We start from the raw sequence: 21,115 nt of genomic DNA, 5'->3' as shown, positions 1-21,115 counted from the left end.
TCAGTGTGTTAGAGCTTATCTTCAGAGGAAAAAAAAACATTAAACAGAAACATGCAGATCTGTTAGGAGAGTTTCAGGCTAACTTGAACTCTCAGCTGCAAGTACCTATTGAAAACCTGGAACAACCACTGCATAATTTTTCCGGCATTTTGGATAATCACATGGTGCCAATTCCCGAAGGCCAAGGCTCTCTGCCAAAAGTGTCAGCAGAAAATTCACTCCAAAAAGCTGAAAACAAGAAATTGCCATTCGCCAAATCATTCTAAATTCTGCTTGATATTCCTTTCCAAAATTAGCAATTTGCAAATGTCTTTTATTTTTGCTACTGCCAAAGATGAATTGCACCCTTACAACATCAAAAAAAAGCCCAAATGTGTGAGCATTTTAGCTGCAGATACCCAGCTATTCCCAAAGCATTAGCCTTTCGTTTTCTCTGCATTGACAGAGTTTCTAAATATTTGAAACATCTTCTGAAGCTTCATGTCAGACTTTGTTTCATCATTTTTTTAGAAGTGTAGCTTCCCATCATGAAAAGGAATTTTAATTTCTGAGGAGGTGACATAAAATTTTCAATTTTGTTGATTGAATTTGACTTCTAGCTGTGGTATTCATGCAAATTGGGTTTCATTCCCTTTACTAGTCTAAAGCAGGTTTTCAATTGCATGTGTTCAGCTGTAAGGTAAATCAAATTTTCAGCTACCTTTACAATTAGTTCAATCTGATGTGTAGCATCATGCAAAGCAGCAACGTAAGTCATTTCCTCTTTTGACACTGAAAATTACTTCAAACCAAAGTTGTCACACAGGTTTGGAGGGAGAAGAACCTGTGGTAAAGTGGTAGTGTCCCTACCTCTGGGCCAGAAGGTCTGAGTTCAAGTCTCACCTATCTACAAAGGAATGCCACAAGGGTATTCTGAAAGACTAATTCGCCAAACAGCGCAGGTTTTCAGAAAAAAACAATAGTTCAGTAGCGGTGTAGCCTGGAGGGTCCAGATGTACAACCAGCCCACAGAGAGAAAGCACACACTCATCGGAGAATCTGAAACAGCTCACAGTGTACTGTAGACAACAGAGTATTAAACAGCTGCTCAGAATGGGTCACTTCCCAGGCCATGCAGTGTGAAACCATATGGATACTGCAGTTTCCGTTCTCCGTGACAGTAATGTGTGCTTGTATAGATCTATGCAGAGCTATCTATATGTACAGAAAGGGATAATTTACAGACATATATTACACATGTGCATACATATATATGTGTCTGTTAATGATATAGTAATATGTCTCAAGATGCTTCAGCAGGAGGGAAGCATGATTTAAAGTAAGTAATCATAGTCTGAGTTGGGAATGGAAACACTGAAACAAGAGGGTTTTACAAAGAGAATTTTAAAGTCATGGAGCAGCTGCAAATTCTCCCCCCAGTAGCATAAAAAACTGGCCTTATGAGTGCAATCTTATGAGAATAACTGATGGTAGTCTACATGTGTAGCGTTCCCTTTGGGGAAGATCCACAAAACAATGAATCAATCAGGCACTTCAAAGGGCACCAGCGGGCATTTCCCCAGGATTAAGACTCTGAAGGTGGGATGTTGTGCCCTCTGGGGAGTGCCAGCCAATCAGAAGTGTCACCAGAGGTTGCTGTGGGAACAATAGCCATTTGGGAGGCCTGGATCAAGTCATGAGCCAGGCCGGGAGTAAGTCAGTGTAGGATGGCTTCCACAGAGTGGGATAATAGACAAGGGCTGTGGGAGCATCAGCAGCAAAGGCAGAGGGTGACACTCAATGGGCACTGAGTGCCTTTGAAAAAGGAATTTTCCCTCTCCTTCTGCCAGGAGGCAAAAAGGGAGCACAGCTTTACCTATTGTACTCTCAAATGGCAATACAACCCACCTACAACTGGATTCATACCAGCTACTACACACTGAGGTACTCTGCAGTCATTAGTTACCCTCTTAAGGGCCTCAATGGTGATGGGGCAGGAAGCCCTGAATCTAATCAGGGTGGAAGCAAGAAAGTGGAAGCATATTTGCCTGCCACCCACCCGCCTGATAAAGTGCTTTCTCCGTCTGCAAGTTCACCGCAAGGGAGGCTACAGAATTCTACTCTATATTTCATTTCAAAGCACAAAGTCTTAGCAGACTTTCCAATAAGAAGCTGAATCATGAACATCATGAAAGCCCCCACTTCGTAATGAATTGAGCTAATCTCAGTTTGGGCAGTGGGCAGGGTCCTAACAATTGGCATCATCTTCCCAGGGCCACAACTACTGTTTACTATCCAAATTGTGTCAAGTTGAGGCAGGATTCCACAAGGAAGCTGAAGAGCCTGTTAACACCAGCTCAGTGGTCTATGTGAATAATGGCCTCCCTGGGTGAGGTATCAGAGAATTGTGGAAATATGTCTAAATGCAAATTAGCTAGTTCAACAGCTGAAAGGAAGAGAAAATGAGAATCTGCCAACTCAGACTGAGAATATTATTCCTAATTTAAACCAAAACTCTGTTGATTCCAGACCTAACTATAACAGTAAAGATGGTGATTTCAGAAGATGCCTAATAACAGTGGAGGAGAAAATGAACACTTTGAACAAGCACTTCAACATCATCCATAGGAAGGTATTTTCTCATTGGTGAAGTTACTGCGATATCTTCAAAAGTCACCATTGTATTCAATTGCAAACAACAGGAACGGCTTGGATTCATAGAATGGCTGTAATGTAGACACAAATACAGAATCACTTCACCGGGATAAAAATTGACAGCAAACTAAAGAAGTAGACATCAGATCAATATGACAGTCACAGTGATGCATACAAAGAGTTTCTTAACCCTAAAGGAAATGTTGGAACTGTTTAAGGAGGGAATTAGATAGCTGAAACCAAGGTTGCCAATGGAAGGGTGAAAAATGTCAGGGATGCACAAGAGGGGAACAGAGGGTTAACAGGCTGGAAAAGGTTACAGAGATAGAGACGGGCAAAGCCATGGAGGGATTTAATCTTTAAGAGGGCTAATTCAAAATCTGCGATTGTGGACTAGCAGCCAATGTAGATAAATGAGTACTGGAGTGATGGGGTGAAAAGGACATGGTATGGGTTATCCCAGATGCAACAGAATTTTGGATGAGTTTATTGAGAATGGAACATGGTAGCTGGGGGGGCGCAGGGGGATGCATTGGAATGATGGAGTTTTCTTTTGTGGGAGCAAAAGCACAAAAGTGTCAGTAGTAGATGGGGCTGAGGCAGAGATGGAGACAAGGACATTATGGATGTGTAAGGTGGCAGCCTTTGTGTTGGACATACTATGAATTTGAAGGGGTTAAAATTAGTGCCAAGTTTGCAAACACTCTGGTTCCGTCAAAAGTGACCTAATGGCATTGGTGACAAGGGAACATACAATGACTTTGGACCACATCTGAATGGTGCTTGTTAGAATTAAAACATACCCTGTGATTATATGGCAAAAATTAGAACAACACTGAAATTTGATAGCTGCCACCTAAATCTAAGAATGAGATCAGGGCTCAGACCTGTCTGGGATGTGTCTTGCCTTCAACTTTAGTCTTCAGTTCACTTTAGCATCATTGGTTTAGGGATGAAAAACAAGAAAAAAAGAAAATCAGTCAGGGTTCTAGTTCCCAAATATTATCCAGCAATCAAAGTGAGGGTACATCGCTATACAGTCCACTGCAATACTCTCCATGATCAGACAAATTTCGCCATTAGGTTTGTAGGGCAATGACTATAGTGTCCAGCAGGGTAACTGGTGTGAAACTCTGCAGCAAGGACTAAAATACATTCAGAAAAAGAGGGCAAATAGTAAAGAAAATAATTCTTCTATCAAGAGTGTGGCTGTACATTGAGAGGCTGACACTCTCGCTGGGGATTAAATGAGGGTGGGGAAATTTCTCAGACTTGGCAAAGTAACAACCGACTATGTTTGACCCCTGCACCACCATCACTTAATAAATAATTTTGCAGGGAAGATCTTTCAGGCATCGCTGAGGCATAAAGCATAGATTTTTAAAAAAAATTCTGCTGCATAATTTATCGTTAAATAATTCCAGGAACAGGCGAAAGTTATCTTTCCATAGATCCATAGCCACGTGATACCTATCCTTTGAAACTAAACCTCTGGGGAGGATGCCTACCATTCCGTGTGATGGGATCCTGTTCCAGGTTTTCATCCCAACTGTGGTATTTCAGGCTTCTTGGATTGGATGGGATTTGGTATTTCAGCCAATAGGTTGACAGTGATGTTAATGTAATTTCACTCTTTAGGAAAGCTTGAGATCATTACAGGGGAGGGAGTCAGAACGACAGTCTTGATCATCCCTGAAGCAAACTCTGCTGGCTGAACGCTTCACCAAGCACTTTCTCACTCCTTTTCCAGAATCACGCCGAAACAAAACAAAAATGTCTCCAGTCATTTTGTGCTGAACTTGTGCCTACCTAACTTGCGGAAGGAGCAACAGGACGCAACTGAGAATCGGAATCTGCAGAGCAAATGCGATTGTAATCGATTTTAAAAGGAATATTTTAACTCATCTCTCTCCCTCAGCTTATGTCAACTTGGCTGGAGTAAGTCAGAGATTTTCTTTTTTTTTTGTTTGTTTTGTTTCATTTTTGATGTCTCTTTGATAGCTGAAGGAATTTTATCAGCGCTGGCAGGAAAAGAAAAGGTTATATCAGTTTTCATTGGTCTGGCATTTGCAGTTCTGCAAGGCAGATGATGAGAATGCAATCACGGTGTGACCACCTCCTGTGTGTTTAATGTCACCTTTCCTTTACAGATATAATGAGATCTAACAGTGTAAGAAGAGTAAGTGTAAAAGGGAAATGCCCTTTGGCTACTTGTTGCTGTGAAAGGTATAAAGTTAATATTAGAAGTTTCAAAGGGACTTCTGTTGCGGAGATGTTCCGATTTTTGTTTGTTTTTTCTTTCATTATTGAACTTCCTTCCCTAGACATGAGACCTTTAAGAAAACATCGTGCGGTGATGGCCAAGGTAAAGGACTTGCAGGGAAATTGACTAGCTGTGCACTGCTAACATTTACATTTAAGGCCGAACTTGTGAAGACAATGTGAATTATCAAGTGTTTTTTTAGTTGCTTTGCAATTGAGGAGTTTTGCACCCAGATGCGTTGAGGTCCGTAGACTAAGGCGCTGTTGGCGTTTTCCTCTTAAGAGTTGGGGCTGTTTCCTAAGAACCAGACTCCAGATGTGCAAGCAGCTGTTGTCCGTCACTTGGATGACAAGTGGTCATTTTCTGTTAAGTCCAGGCAATTTCCATTATCCTCAGCCGTTACATGTCAGGGTTCCTCTCCTCCTCACCAGTGTAATTCTTTCTTTATCCCCATGTAGGGAGAGGGGGAATTTCCTTCCCTACCGTCAATCTGAATTTAACGCTCTCTTTTCTATTTATCTGACAGTTAGTGGGATCTATTTGGAATTAAGCAGTCAGTTTCAATAAAGGGACAGGCTGGTGCTCCCTGAATTAACACGGCTCTGAAAAGAGTGATGCAATATTTGTCAAGCCCTTTCTCTCCGACAATATTTACTCCCACCAGGGGATTGTAAACTTACACTGACCATTTATCAAGCTGTCTGTCTGAGGTTCAATACAGCATGTCTTCAAATTTACCATAGGGCTCAAATTGACAAAGTCTCTACTTTAAAGACAGACGTCTCTCTCTTGAACTGATGGTAGAGTTCAGAGAGAATCAAAATATCTTGCACTGTTAGTATGGAAAACTTGTTTTTTACTTTTCAAGATCTCATAGAATGCAGAATCACTCAAAAAAAATGAGTGCAATGTTTGCACAGATGATTTTAAGGTCAGTGTCAAATCCCATTTGTATTTAAAGAATGTATGTGTTTCCTAAAAGAATATACAGGCTTTATTCTTTGCCAATCCAGATCTGATTCTCTCTGTTTGAAGTAGTTTCTTCAATGCAAAAAAAATTAATCCAACTTTTCTTCAGTGGTACTTAATTGACTGGGAGGAACCACCGTGACTCCTATTGGAAACTGTCTTGTCAGAAAAATCTAAAAGGATTAGTAATCCAATTAGTTTCATATTCTGACATTGTGTTAATCCTTGCAACAAGTAGTACTTCTTGTTTAGGGCTTGTGTTTCTAATAAGTACAAAAAGTAGGAGATGGAGAGGGGGAAGGAGTGAAAGACAAGGTTTGTGTAACAATGCCACAGAACACAAGTAAACACACAGTTCCTCGACTGGAAAAGCAATGTATTAAAATATCCCCTCAAATGAGTGAGAGAAATCCAATCTGTAGGATCCAGCAGTTTCAGTTAAAAGAGCCTTGTGTATTTGAAGTAGAACTATTTAAGCTTTTGAGAAAAAGAGAATGTTTGTTTAAAATGCTCTAAGGTTTTGTGTTTGAAAGAAGAGTTTGAACTTGAACAGAGCTTTAACCCATCATAGAAATAACTCAAAGCACTATAAATACGATTAATTAGATATATTTCAAACAGTGACTTTTCATGTAGGTAGTAAATAGGTTATTAACTTTAGTTCAGGGGTGGGATTGGCTGAAGCAAAAGGTCTGAATTTCTTTGTGAGAAGGAATCATTTTGTTTTTATGATTTCTAGTGGAATGCAAATGCTTCAATGCTACAATTAATTATTAGACCTCCAGTAGGTAGAAACATTACTTTTCAGTTTGTTTATCTCTATTACCATCGAGGCTCTGTGCCAGTGCATTAGATCACCAAAGTGACCTCAATGTTCCTAGGGTTGTCAGAACAGTCGTTTTTTTTTAAATTTGGGAATAGGGATTCTTTTTTCTGAGCAGTTCCACAAATAACATTGTACAGAACCATAGTACATAATAACATAGTGTTCACTGTTGATTAGGTATGGAAGGCATAAGTTGGCATTGTTTTGGAATAGGGACTATGAAGCTACATTAGGATAGGTGGCATGGCATGTGTAGCAAGGGAGTGAGATAAGTGAGGCCTGAAGGACCTTATAAGTCACAATAAAAACAGGGATAAGAGAACCAACATGGCATCTAACTAGCCCATATTGTCCTGGCCACCCATTTGGATCCCTCACTCTGTTTCTGAAGACACCAGGCTCGCTCTGTCCTGCACCCCACACCCTGGAGCAGATTGCACCATTTGCTGTTCCAACGATCCAGAAAATTTCTGACTCTCTCTGCAAAAATATGGGCTTTTGGGCTGTTCCCTCTGCTCCTGCCCTGCCAAACCCAGTGAAGGATTGGGCTCTGTCCCACCACCCCTTTCCCCAGACTGCTGAACCCTCTCAAACCTTGGTTTCTACTTACCCCACCCTACCTGGCCTGCCAAGCCTGGCAGAGAGCCTGTAACTTCCCCACACTATTTCTCCAACATCACCCCAGCCGTTGAACACCATACCCTCCCACCCCTCACCCGCTGCCACCTTTCCCTCCCCAAGGCTTGTCATATCCTGTGGTTCAACCAACTGACCAGCAGGTTAGCTCACCTTCCTGCTGGGATGAATGATAGCAGCTTGGTCTGGGCTGGTGCAAAGATGATTGAACACTCTCTCCTTAAATTACCTTTTGCCCATAGGCAAAGCAGCTAAGTGAATGTTTCCGGCTAATCAGCATTTTTATTTACTCTTTCATGGGATATGAGCATTGCCAGCATTTGTTGCCCTGCAATTGTGTGGTTTGCCAGGCCATTTCAGAGGGCAGTGAAGAGCCAATCACATTGCTGTGCCTCTGGAGTAGGCCAGACCAGGTAAGGGCAGGGGACTGATTTTATCCTTGAAGGACAACAGTCAACCAGATGGGCTTTTAACAACAATCCACAATAGTTTCACGGACACTGTTACTGAGACAATTCCAGAATTGTTCATTGGATGCAAATCCCACCGGTTACCACAGCATTAACCTGGATCTCTGGATTATTAGTCTAGTGACATCACAGTTATGCCACTATCTCACATTATCTGCATTCTGCCATTTCCAATTCTCATCATACACATGTACACATGGCGCATGCACATTCCCACACACTTGCTTCAATTGTAGTCACTCTACAATCAGGAATGACAACTTTACTGCCTCGCCTTCACTTAATACCGCTAAGACCATTAATAGCATCCTTGGGATTGAGATCCACTAGATCAAAATAAAATTTTAAAAAATTGTACATGGATTCTTCCTGATCTGCACCTTCAGTGACTGAGTAGTCATAGTCACTGAACCTCCTGCAAATTCATTGTGCCTCTCTCCTTCCCAATACCCATACCAAATTTAAATGAGAGAGAAGTGAGGACCTCCCCCCTAGAGATTGGAAATCTGTAAGCTAAATCCTTCCAGGAAGAGATTTGTACACAAAGTGTAGGCTGGCACTCTAGTTTGTCATCTTTGGAGTGCCAGAAGTGCATGCAGGTGAGATATTACAGTAATTGCCATTACACTCTCTCAGTCAAACATAAAATATTCACTGGCACTAATTCAAAGGAGATTTCTCCTTGGTGTCTTGGCCAATATTTATCCCTCAAGCAATACCACTAAAATAAACAAATGATCTCGTGATTATCATGTTGCTCTACTTCAGCTGTAAAGCGACTAGGGATAATCTGAAGTCACAAAACACATTTGAGGAATAAAAGTCTTCCATCCTTTTTCATTTGACCACTCGACGTGCAGAAAATCAGCTTACAACATTTTGTCCTTCCTAACCTTCGTTTAAAAACCAGCCTAACTTCAATTTTGTTTCTTATCCTGACTGTGAGCTAGATGGGTAAACCCAAATCAATTAGCACCTTGGCAATGTGGATGAGGAGACCACATGTTTTATAGCATGGGCTTCACATGTTCCAAAGCAAACTGTAACACAGACACGTTACTGAATATTCAGACAGTGAATTGGACTTGGCCTGATTAACCCTGAGAGTTCACAGATACATGAAAACAAAACATAACTTTGGCTGAATGAGGGAGGACATGGCTACTATTGTCTACACTCTGGGTTAATTCTTTAATTAAATTTACAGACAGCTGATTCCACTTTTAAAAGAAACACAAAGAAAAGTGACAGGATAACATTGCCTTTCAGAGTGAAAAGTGATAAATCACACTCTTCTGTCGCATCTCTGCACTAATGAGCTCTGGTCATAGCACAAGGATGTCTGAAAGTAAATCATTTCATAATCGTGGTCTGCACAGAAAATGACTATTCATCTTCATAATGAACAGTGCTGTCACAAGTTGACTTGGGTAATAATGTCGGCTGTAGGGGACAGCATAGAGACAGGGCTATTCTCTGGCAAGTTCCAGAGGACAGTTGATTGTGGCAGCAGGAGGGAGGAGATGCAAGGCTAATGTATAAAGGGGTGTCCAGAGGAACAAGCAGAAATTGTTAAAAGGGAGAACTCTCTGATCCTAAGGAATTGTAATTTTGGCCCTCATCCACCAAGCAAGAATGTGTTTAATTAAAATCTGTGCCAAAACAGTAAAACTTTTGCCATTTTTGACAATAGTGCTTTGAAAGAACCTATCTCCCAAATTGCAAGTGGCAAAGCAGGTGCCATAACACTCGATGTGCCAGAGGAAATAGGCTGTAATTTGTGGTTGTAAGCCATTTTCATAACCTAGTAAAGTATTTCCTTCAGAATATGGTGTGGGTTGATCATTGTGAGTAGGATTGTTGGATGACATTGTCTAATCTTTTATCCAAACAGCGATATAGCACAATGTTTAAGTAAGGAATCAAACCTTGAAACTGATTGAGCACCAACTGAAAATTGACCAGGAGGAAAACAGTGGTGGCCACTTCCTTTATTCATTAACAGGATGAGGGCATCGCTGGCTAAGCAGCATTTATTGCCCATCCGTAATTACCCAGAGGGCAGTTGAGAGGCAACCACATTGCTGCGGGTCTGGAATCACATGTAAGCCAGATCAGGTAAGGATAGCAGTTTCCTTCCATAGTGAACCAGATGGGTTTTTCCCCGACCACCGGCAATGTATCATTAGATTCTTAATTCCAGATATTTTATTGAATTCAAATTCCACCATCTGCCGTGGCGGGATTTGAACCCGAGTCCCTAGAACATCACCTGGGTCTTTGGATTAACAGTCCAGCAATAATACCACTAGGTCATCACCTCCTCTGTGTGCAAGTTGTGCAAGCAATATGCATGTCCTAACATTGACCACAAGAGACTCAAGTCTTTCTCATGTCTCCTGTGTAGACTAAGATTGCAAAACCTTTCAGGAGAAAAAATTCTGTGCTGCTTCCGGCTGTCAACCGTGATGCGACAGAAGTGTGAGCTCTCCCCATCCGTTCTCAGCAACAATTTGGGCAGTTTGATCTTGCACTCCCTCCGCGACCATTTCCACATTTACTGCCAGCTGTTTTGGCAGTCACTGAGTTATATGCACTGAACTTAGGCACAAAGGTGAATCAAAGTTGATAGCATATCAATAGCAACCTGAAGGTTCCTGAGTGGCAATGTGCTAGAAGGAGCTCAAGTCCTCTGAAGCCGTCTTCTTGAACTGCCACTGTTTTCTACATCATTGCAGAGTGCAGTTAAGAGTCAACCACATTGGGTTTGAAGTATCACATTGGTAAAGACAGTAGTTTCCTCCCCCGAAGGTTTTTATAATTGTTTCACTGCTTCACAGTGACTTCCATTCAATTCAAATTCTTATTGAGATTTGAACTCACATTTTGCAGATTTATAATCCATTAACAATACCACTACATTATCGTACTTTGACTAAAATATGTGCAGAACACTGTGCAATCCGTCCAGGTCTCTCATATATGCCCTCCTGGACAGACTGGATGTGTTTCAGTGCTCGTGAGATAAATGCTTCTTTTAACCCAACACTAATCATTCTGTTGGGGGTGTTACCCAACATCAGAATTTAAATTTATTGCAAAGGGAATAATTTACCTGGTGGCTCGTTAACATTCTTTGTTATGTGAAATGGCAGAAAAGCAAAACTAAAGCTTTGCCCAGGGCTGAGTTAGTGTACGCCTAGGGAGAATTCTGTGTGTTACAATCTGGGCACAGCTTCATAAACACATGGAGAGGCTTTCCGAGGAAAATATGTCCATTAATATATTTCTATGCCTGCTTTTTGTGTGAGAGAAACGTACGTTATACTGCAGCTACCCTTTGCCAGCAGTCACTCAATCACATTTTTAAATTATGAGAGGAGATACAAGCCTAAGTAGGACCTTTGTGTGTTCAACATTTCTTTTTACAAAAGTAGACTGATCACTCACAAGGGTAAATTCAAATGGAAAACAGCTTGAACATGGAAACTAATTAGAGAGGAAGTCGCTGTGGCATTTAACATGGAGTTGGAAACACGCACTTTTGATTATTGATAGTTTCCAACAAAGCAGCAACAGAAACAACATTTTCCTCACAGACATCCGAACTTGGAGTTGGAGTATGCATTCAAAATTAGGACAAAATGCTTCACCTGACAGCTGCTCCCTCTACCATTTAAGACCCTTTGAACATTCCAGGAGTTAACAAAGCCTGAGGTTATGGAAATATAAATCAGTTCTAAAAATGTTGGGGGAAACTACAGTATTGTTGGTTGCCTCCTTTAACTTGGGGCCTCAGGATCCAAGGGAATTCAGGCCCAGTCATTTGTCCGAGGGGTGTGGGAGGAACAAAAGGCCTTTTTAAGATCATTTTGTCACCACCAAAGTTTGTTGGATAAATTGCAAATGCGCTCACCTCATGCTGTGGATTATTAATGTGGGAGTTAGTATTGTGCAGAAAGTGGGATTCTGTTGTTACAGTTGCTGTAACGTTTAGGTACTGGAGTCCAGCCTTGCAAATCACATCTGACTTTCTGATTTACAGCACCCAGAGGTCAGCTTCGCCCACTGTGGTCCACTTCCTGACAGTCAGGTTTCCTTGGCTGAGATGCTCCTCAGCTATTTGAGATCTACAAGCTTTCTGCACACAGGGCAGATTTATCCTGCGCCACTGTACATTATCTGAGATTATCTGCATCCCTTGCTTTGCAGTTATACCCTTTACAAGTCTGGCTAGTATTCGCTCAAAATGTTTCCAATTAAATAAATTATTGGCATTGCCTGGCTGAGCATATGCCAAAGAACATTTCCGAATGCATTTCAGGAATAAGACTTAATGTAAATGAGGTTACTTAATTGCATGTGATTCTATAATCTGCACAGATTTTGGCCTCCCCTTTCAATGGCTGCAATTAGCTTGGATTTAAAATGTATAAATTCCACTTAGTTCCACAAAAGTAGCTTTTAGACTTGATTTGATCCAGCGAGGGAGTTATTTTCCAACAAAGAGGTTTCTGCACTTGAATCGATTGAAATATAAACTCTTAGAATATAGTGACGCAGCCCTAATGAGTTGAAAATCGTTCTTGGAAAAAGTATATTGCTCCCAGTTTGTGCTTTTCAGCTTTTCTCGTTCTGTTTTTTGTTTTCAAGGTCCAGACTGGCTCGTGCTGGGATGTGCTTCCCAGGGAAGCAGCTGCATGCAAGTTCCCAGTTAGTCTGCATCAATATAAAAGTGAATCTCGAGTTAATGCCCATCTCCTGAACAGAATTAACTACTCACTTCATATACAATTATCAAGGTGCTAGAGTATATTTCTGTGGTCACTAGCTGCTGGGATATGGTTACGTGAATATTAGCTGCTGTGGTTTGGTTCCACTGTCTCAAGCTGCTGGAGTATGGTTCCTGGAGCCAAGTTATCCAGGTAGCTGCTGTTCATGTGTGAGGCCCGGAACATGATTATTGGCAAGTAAGTTGACCATCTCATGAAGCAGAGGGCACCACAGCATGACCCCACTCTATTGTTAGGCCTTATTTGACATCAGTCAGGAACAATGCCAGATTTGTTTCTTGCTTAGCAGTTACAGAGACCACAGCAACATGTCACTTTCCATTCTCTGCCATTCTGGCTCAGGCTTTTTTCTATTAATTCGCAGGGATGAGGGCATCACTGGCTAGGCAGCATTTATTGCCCATCCCTAATTACTCAGAGGGCACTTAAGAGTCAACCACATTGCTGTAGGTCTGGAGTCACATAGTCCAGACCACGTAAAGATGGCAATTTATTTCCCCTAAAAGAAATTAGTGAATCAATAGGCAATGGATTCACGGTCATCATGAGACTCTCAATTCCAGGCATTTATTGAAATCAAATTTCACCATCTGCCATGACAGGATTCAAACCCAGTGTCTCTAGATTAACAATCCAGTGATAATGCCACTGGGCTATTGCCTCTCCCTAGGTTAGCTAATGTAGCTCAATTACCCAATGGTAAAGCTCACTGAATGATCCTGGGAACACACAGAAATATATTTTAATACTTTTGCCCTTCTTAAATAAACATAAGACATATTAGCTGTATAACAAAGTGAAGTGCGTGTGTGTGTGTCTACTGTTCCATTTCCAAAGAGGTCAGTATCTGAAACCGTTAGTCTGTCTTTCCAAATGGTGCAAGGTGTACGAGTTTCATGATAGAACAGTTAGGTGGAATTTTTGGAGGCACCTAAGAAAGAGGACCTGGTGAGGTGAAATGTCACTGGGATCAGATAGGAATGTGGATTTGAAGTTACAAGCAAATGATCTTATTAAGTGGCGATGCAGGTTTGAAGGGTATGCCTTTGTTTGGATCCAGAACTACGATTTGAATGGCTCTGAACGCAGCTGCACCTGCCTCGTTCACAGCCATTAAAAGTGCACCGATCAGTTGGGGAGGGGTGACTAAGTCTGCTTTGAAGCCATGATCCCCAGCATGATTATTCACATCAACATTCAATAAAGAATGCATGAAAATGCAACACATCTTTCAGGAATAATGTCCGCGTCTCCATTTCCTCCCTAGCCAACACGTTGTGGGAAACATAAAGCATGTGCCGTCACTGTTGCATCTGATATTATAACAGGCCCCAAGAATTCTCAATAATTATGAATAATTACAGGAAACAATTTCATATTTTGTTTTGTTTCGAAGCAAAATAGAAATATCATCCGTGTCAACTTTGTGCTCACATTTTTTTTATCAATCTTTGTTTCCTTCCACTATATCGAAGTGTAAACCTTCCCCCACATTGACAGCTGAGGGGAGGGGAGTTTCTGCTCAGTGTCATACCACTTGGTTAACTGTGGTGATGTCTTCTGAAGGTATAGGGCCTTGAAGGCTCCAGCCTACTGGAGGTCGCCTGCACTGATGCAGGCATGTCCTCATCGCTCTCATTTACTGGTGACATTGATGGAGGGGATGAGGATGTGCAACCAGCTTTGGGGTTGTCCTGAGATGAGGGCCCAAAGTCAGCTGGCATGCGCTTCTCCTCATCCAGATGCAAGATGGCACCTCCCTGTCTCCATGAGCTGAAAGGGGGCTCCTGGAAGTAGTTCGCAAGGCCTCACACACCTCTCACCTAGCCATTGTTGTATTAAGCCCATGGTGCATCAATGCAATGCAGGTCAGAGTTCATATTTTGTCCCCTCAATGGTTGAGGCCATCTACTCAAATACCTGGAATTTGGCAGAACTCATGCTAGCATGGACTATTCCATACCCAGCACAAAGTTGCTGAGAGTCCCTGGTATCTCTGCCATACTTTTCCATTCCTTTGCCATTATGCCTACCAGGCTTCTTGTAACCACAACCAGAAGCCCATCGTTAGCATGGGGCACAACAATGTCCTCTAATCTTCTGGAGACCTTGTTATTTGCTCCTACATCTGCTGGCACTTGTCTATGGTGGGCTTACCAGCTTTTGCTCCTGAATTTACATGCACCACCTTGTTGGGTGTGGGTGGATGGTGGCAGACAGGGCCACCAAAGCAGAGGATGGTACATCCTCTTGAGCACTGCCCACCTGATACCATCTTCAAGAGAGAGCACCTCCTGCCTTTCCCCGATGGCCTGGAGAGGAATGTGCAAGGGAGGCTGCAACGTCTAGACATTTCCGCAAAGGGCAACCAGTGTTTGGGAAAGGATTCTGTTTGAACAGGAGATGCTGCACTGTCTACTGACCGCAGGTTTTACCAGTGAAAAGCTACCCATCACTAAGTCGCTTTGATGTTGCACACATGCCACTGGCACTTAGCAATGTAATTATAATCACAATCTGGAAGAAGGTAAGTGGCAGCGGCACTTAGTTCTGGAATATCATACCATTGACAAAATCCCAATCCCATTGTTTCATGTAAACTCTCTTCTGTGGCTTTGTAGTATGATCTGTCCTGTGAGTAAAAGACACATTTAGCTCTTCATAGACAGAGGGTGATCGGCAGAATTAATTTCAACTCCAGATCGCTGATCAACTTCCTTTTTTCATAATTTTTTTTAGAAAAGGACTGAAAGCTTTTTTTAAATGTAATTTAAGTACTTGCAAGTGAACTCCAGGAGGTAGGCTTTCCAGTCTGTTTGCCAGACCTCTACTGAAGTAATTGCTTGTGTTGACCAATTAATAGGTTGTACTGCGAATACTTTTTCACATAGGTTATAAAGTAATTGCAAAGCCAATTACAGCAAGCTGTAGCCAAGGCTGGAAATCTCACTATAGTTCAAGAAGGCCCTAAAAAGGAAAGAAAGGGAGAAAAGGGTGAGAGAAGAGAGAGAAATCTGCCATTTCATTTTACTGAACTGCATTCAAACGGAAATCCAGTGACAAGAAAATATTCAGAGAGCGCTAGACTCTAGATTGAGACCTAAGTTATTGTCCTGTCAAACTTGAAACACTGGAGTGTTTGTTATAAACTCTGTTACAGTGCAGTCACATCAAATGAGCAGGTGGTTGAACTCCTTATTCAAGTTAATTGGCTGTGATGTTTAATTTTGCTTTAATTGGAAGGGTGAAATCAAATCTTACCACTTCCAATTCACAAACTATTTGTCTCCGATTTTTCCTGGCTTGGTCTTCTGTACTTCCCATCCTGGGCAGAAAGCATTAAGAACAGGCATTAATGCAAGTTAATGTTGATCTTGCTTTGTGCACCTCCTGTGCAGTTGTAACCTTGTATGCCCCGCTCTGTCTAAGTGCCCTATGATCTGTATGTTCTTGTTTGCTATGATCTGCCTGTACTGCTCACAAAACAAAGCTTTTCACTGTACTTGGGTACATCTGACTACAATAAATCAAATCAAATCAAATGAGATTTTAGAGAAATACAGAGTGAGATTAAAGGCAAATGCTGCTATTTAACTAAAATTGTAAAATGCTGGAAATACTCAGCAGGGTCAGACGACATGTGTGGACAGGGGAACCGAATTAGTGTTTCAGGTTAATGATCTTTCATCCGGCTGTTTAAATGCCATGATTGTTTTCAAAGACTGGGAAAACTGGTTTTCTTCACCTGCTCATCAAAGTGATGTCAGCAGGCAATTAACCCAAAGCTGAGCCCATAAACATCCATCTAACTGATGCATATGGATACAGATTGCTTCAGTACCTGAGAAGTTGCAAACATTGGGAAATTATCAGTCAAAATCCATTTCTGACATTATGATTGAGGAAAGGTCATTGCTGAAGCAGCTGAAGATGCTAGAACCCAGTGAACTACCATGAGGAGTTCCTGCAACAATGTCCAAGGAACTCCAACAATCAGATTTACTCCATGACTCTACCAGCAGTGTGTCAATCCCTCTGATTCTCATTAACCTCAGTTTTGCTGGGCTGGAATGCAAATTTTCTTTTAAAAAAAAAAATTTAAGTGGGTGGAGCGGGGGGATACTCTGCTGCTGTTGGCTAAGTCGATTTTTCCCCTCTTGTCAGTGATAACCATTAAAAATAACTTTTAAAAATTTATTCATGTTCTGTCTCTTTGTCAACTTTTTTTTTCCCTGAGATTGCTTCCCCTGGTTTCATTCTTGTCCTTCCAAAATTAGTTTTTTTTTGTTACTTTGGTCATCGTGTCACATTCTCGATAATATCTTAAACCTTTATTATACCAGCATTGCTTTGATATTGCAATAGGCTTTCTTCCATTATCTGTTCTGATTTAATTTTCACTGCTTGGACTGAATTTGTAGCCTGAATGAAAGATCTAAGTTTCAACCAATCTCATTCAGCGAGAGAGCAGTCTGTAACAATGGTGGTATTTTATACCACATCTTTGGTTAAATGGGAGGAAATTTTTACTCGTGCTTCATCTCAGCACTGTGTATATTTATAGAAGCAGCATGTGAAGGAAGAAGAGGGAAGGGCTGGTGGGGAGAAGGGATCAGAACCTGACTGGGACACACAGCTATGAAATTAGCACAAGTGATTGACTGACTACTTCCAGTGGGTAACCTGGAGCATTTAGTGTGAGACACAGATTTGGCTGATGGAGGACCTTTGTCTTAATGACATTAATGTCCAGTTCTAGAGCTTGATAGATTTCTTCAAACAGGGCAGGAATAATCAGTGCACCAGGGTAACACACTCATGTACTAGAGCAATGTTACGATCATGCAGAAGACTTTGGTATTCACATTCAGTCTTTAGAAGGTGAAATGCTTCCTGTCAAATCTATTCTCCATTCGGACACCAGGCAGAATGACTTCCTAGGTCATGTCAGAGTTCACCACTAGGACCGTGCAGAAAGGGGTGCCTGCAAGCATTTATTCTTGTTTAACATAACTTTTGATGGGAAGAGGATGAGATTTCCAGTCGGTCAGTACACAGCTGGGACTCCTCAGCTTTCTCTTGCCACCAATTGTTCTCAATGCGTTGGATCACTTTCTGAGGTTCCAACTTGGATTGTCAGTCAGAGGCTTTTAAGGAATTATTTCTGGGGTCATTCTGCCCGAGGTTGAAGGCAGCTCTCTTCTGATTTAGCACACTTTCAATTGTGGTGCCGGTGTTGTCGAACCAGACTTAATACCCTGTGCCAAAGCAGAGCTGTACGATAGTTACACAAAGAAATTCACTATTACATCTCTGGTAATGTTTGTATGGCATTGTAACAATGATCTAGAGCTCTAAGGACTGAACTTCATCAAGCCACTGAATTGGCTTTGCATTCTTGAGTTTGATATGTAGAGCATGTGTTTATGTTTAATGTAATTAATCACATGAGTCTTCTTTGTTTAGTTGATGTGTCTTAAACATTTTAGCAGGATGATATCCAGTGAAATGCATTAAAGTCTTGCCAAGTAAATATTAACTGGACAAGATACTCCTCATGACACAAGCTTCAAGAATTGCATTACCTTGTCTCACTGACGCTGGGAGTCTGATGCTAACTTAGCCACAGTGCAATGCAATCTTTTAGCTAGCATAAGACACATTGTGGACTGGAGGGGATATGAATAAGTATGTATGTCTATGAGATGGATATGTTAAATCCAGGTGACTGGTGACTTCAAAACAAGTCAAACTTAGTACATGAAGGCCATACAGTGAGACTGAAGGAATGCAGCACTGTATGTGTTCAAGGAGAGAACAATTACAGACATCGTGAGTGTTGTCCATGGCAACCTTTTTCAATTCGGAATAAGTCTGATTATTGATTAAGCTCAATCAATAAATTCCATTGTCTCACACATTCAAAAAAGTAACAAGATAAAGTTTGATTTTTTTTTTAACTCACCAATAATGGCCAATTAAGGTTGCCTTTTATTGGGGCTCAGAACTTCACAACTTTCTTGCCAGCAAATCAGGCCCAGAATCTTGGCAGGCAAATCAGTGAAGTTCTGAGGGAGAGCTGAATTGTTGAAAATGTGGCCTTTCCAATGAGAATTCAGACCCTGGTGTTCAACTGCACTTTTACAGAGAAGAACAGACAGTTCTTTGATTAACTTGGACCACATCCATCCCTCAACCAACACCCCCAAAGTAGATTACTAACTTAATCTGTATCTCAACACTGTTTGACACCAAATGTATGTAAATTGTGTGCTGTAATTGCTGACAAAATACTTGCACTAGTAATGAAATGACTATGAAAAGCTTCAGGATTATCCTGCTGTCCAATAAATGCAAGTTCTTTCTTCATGCTTCCTATGCACCTGGATTAGGCAAGATAACATTAAGCTGGGGTTATTGTTCTTGTTTGTGATCCATTCCCACAGACGGACGACTTGCTGACATTCAGGAGCTAAACCTAACTTAATAAACTATATGGGAAACAGTTTGGTTGAGCATGGTATCTATTTGGTGCTCCTCCTGAATTTGTGAATAGTAAAGGTGGATGTGATAAAACAGACTACTGACACAAACCTACCTGAGTCCACCTTGCTGGTTAAAGTTGAAGCTAATCATTACTGTCATCAGGTGATCTAACAAAAAAATACATTTATATTACGCCTTTTCACAATCTCGGGACAACCCAAAGTATGCTTCAGTTGACGAAAATGGTCTGTCATCTATCTCCATGTCTGCTTTCTTAATGGATGCAATTGTAAACATCTGTCAGAGGCATAAGGCCAACAGACCAGGGTTCAGTAAAGCTGATCTTTGGACTATAATTATTGTATTGTACAATGTATTGCTATAATGTCATATGGGTTCATTAGTTTTGGTATTGCTTTTAATTTTTTTTTTTAAAAGCTTGACACCTCAATTACCTTCTTTCAGAACAAGGCATACATTCATCCCTTGCCTTTTTACTAAGCCTCGCTGTTCTCCCTTTGGACCTCCAATGTCTGAATAAGTGAAGTACCAGATGTATCATCTGCCCCTCCTTCATTTATCCGAAGGTCTGTATCTGAGCCCAGAGTCATCCAGAGCCGGTGATACCCATGAGATGTGGAGGCACTCTACACTGGGTGGCACGGTGGCTCAGTGGTTAGCACTGCTGCCTCACAGCACCAGGAACCCTGGGTTTGATTCCATCCTCAGGCTGCGTGGAGTTTGCATCTCCAAAATGATCTTGCAATGCATCAGCCTCATTCTGGATGGTGTCCTTGAAATGAAACCTCTGCTTGAGTCAGCAGAGAAGTATTGAGCTAGGATAGAAGGCACAGAGAAAACCAAAACCCCACACAAAAAATGGCAGTGTGAGGAGGTTCAGGAGGAACAAGTTGGACCAGACAATTGCCAGTTTAAAGCTAAGAAACCAGGAAAAAGTGGTAAACCTCTTCACACACACAGTGACTAGGAACATTCTCAATGCGGTGTGTGAAATGTGAGCCTTTCCTCTCTAATTACATATTGTGATACTGCAATAACTCACTGCTTCGAAACATGGCTGCTTTTGTATACTGCAGGCTGCTCATGATACCATAGTATTCGAAGAATGTCAAACCAACATGAAGGAAGTTCATGATGTAGGCACATTTTTCTAGTAAAGAGAGGTAAGTATTCCAATAACAGGAAATGCTACATACTGTTGACTGTATTACTAATTTACTTGAGAAATTCTTGGAGAGATTAGCCAGAAATTAGGAGTGGATATAGGGCAAAACATGCCTCACTATTTAGCTTTCCAGTCGGAAGGCTATGGCTGGTATTGTGAAGGCTACTCTTGAACTACTGCAGACTGGCTCAGATTTCTGATGTAAATCTTTTTAGACAAGGCCCATAATGCACTGATAACAGTGACATCAATAAATAACAATAAAACTGTCTTGCAAGTAACTCTGTACAGGATGCAGCTAAAATACTTGAGTTGTTACTATTTTGTTTAACTGCAACTCTCGGTTTTCCTTTGTGGAGTTGGGGTGGTCGGGATTGTGTGCAGGGTTACAGACTTGCCTGAAAATTTTATGCATTCATTCACAGGGCAATAGCAGATGTTGATTTTTCTTTTCAGATTTCTGATCAGGAGCAGCTGGAATTGAAGCCATAAATTGCTTGTGTGCACTGAGGTCATTTTTAAAGTAGCCAGCAGCAAGGCTGTTGGGAGCTATACCATTTGCATAGTTCAAGGCAATGCAGGATAATAAATTATTGCTTTCTACAGGAGTGACTTCAAACATAATGTTAGTCGTTTCTTCCAGCTTGGTCCATTCCAGTGGTTTTCCCCTTCTTTGTCAAGAGAAGTTGATTAAAGTGAGATTGATTAAAGAGCAATAGTCAATTATTTTTTTCTTTGCTGGCTTATCACTGTGAACTCTAGCCCAAAAAAAACTTTGACAAGAGAAAGGAAGGCAAATGGTGACCAGCATATACAGGCTTACTGGGCCAAATTAACATACATGTATACCTG

General features: G+C 41.3%; 1 protein-coding gene across 1 annotated transcript in view; it reads left to right on the top strand.

Annotated features, from left to right (window-relative positions):
- Nucleotides 1-4,285: 4,285 nt before the first annotated feature.
- prickle1b (prickle homolog 1b) overlaps nucleotides 4,286-21,115 on the top strand; it is a 134,113-nt gene continuing 117,283 nt past the window's right edge. Inside the window, exon 1 of the mRNA XM_048607824.1 lies at nucleotides 4,286-4,572. The gene's annotated coding sequence lies outside the window, so the exon portion shown is untranslated. The remainder of the gene's footprint in view (nucleotides 4,573-21,115) is intronic.

The sequence above is a fragment of the Rhincodon typus genome, chromosome 18, assembly GCF_021869965.1.
Source record: "Rhincodon typus isolate 14 chromosome 18, sRhiTyp1.1, whole genome shotgun sequence".
NCBI lineage: Eukaryota > Metazoa > Chordata > Chondrichthyes > Orectolobiformes > Rhincodontidae > Rhincodon > Rhincodon typus.
Note: the sequence above shows the minus strand (reverse complement) of the source record. Positions and strands in the feature narration are given on the sequence as shown.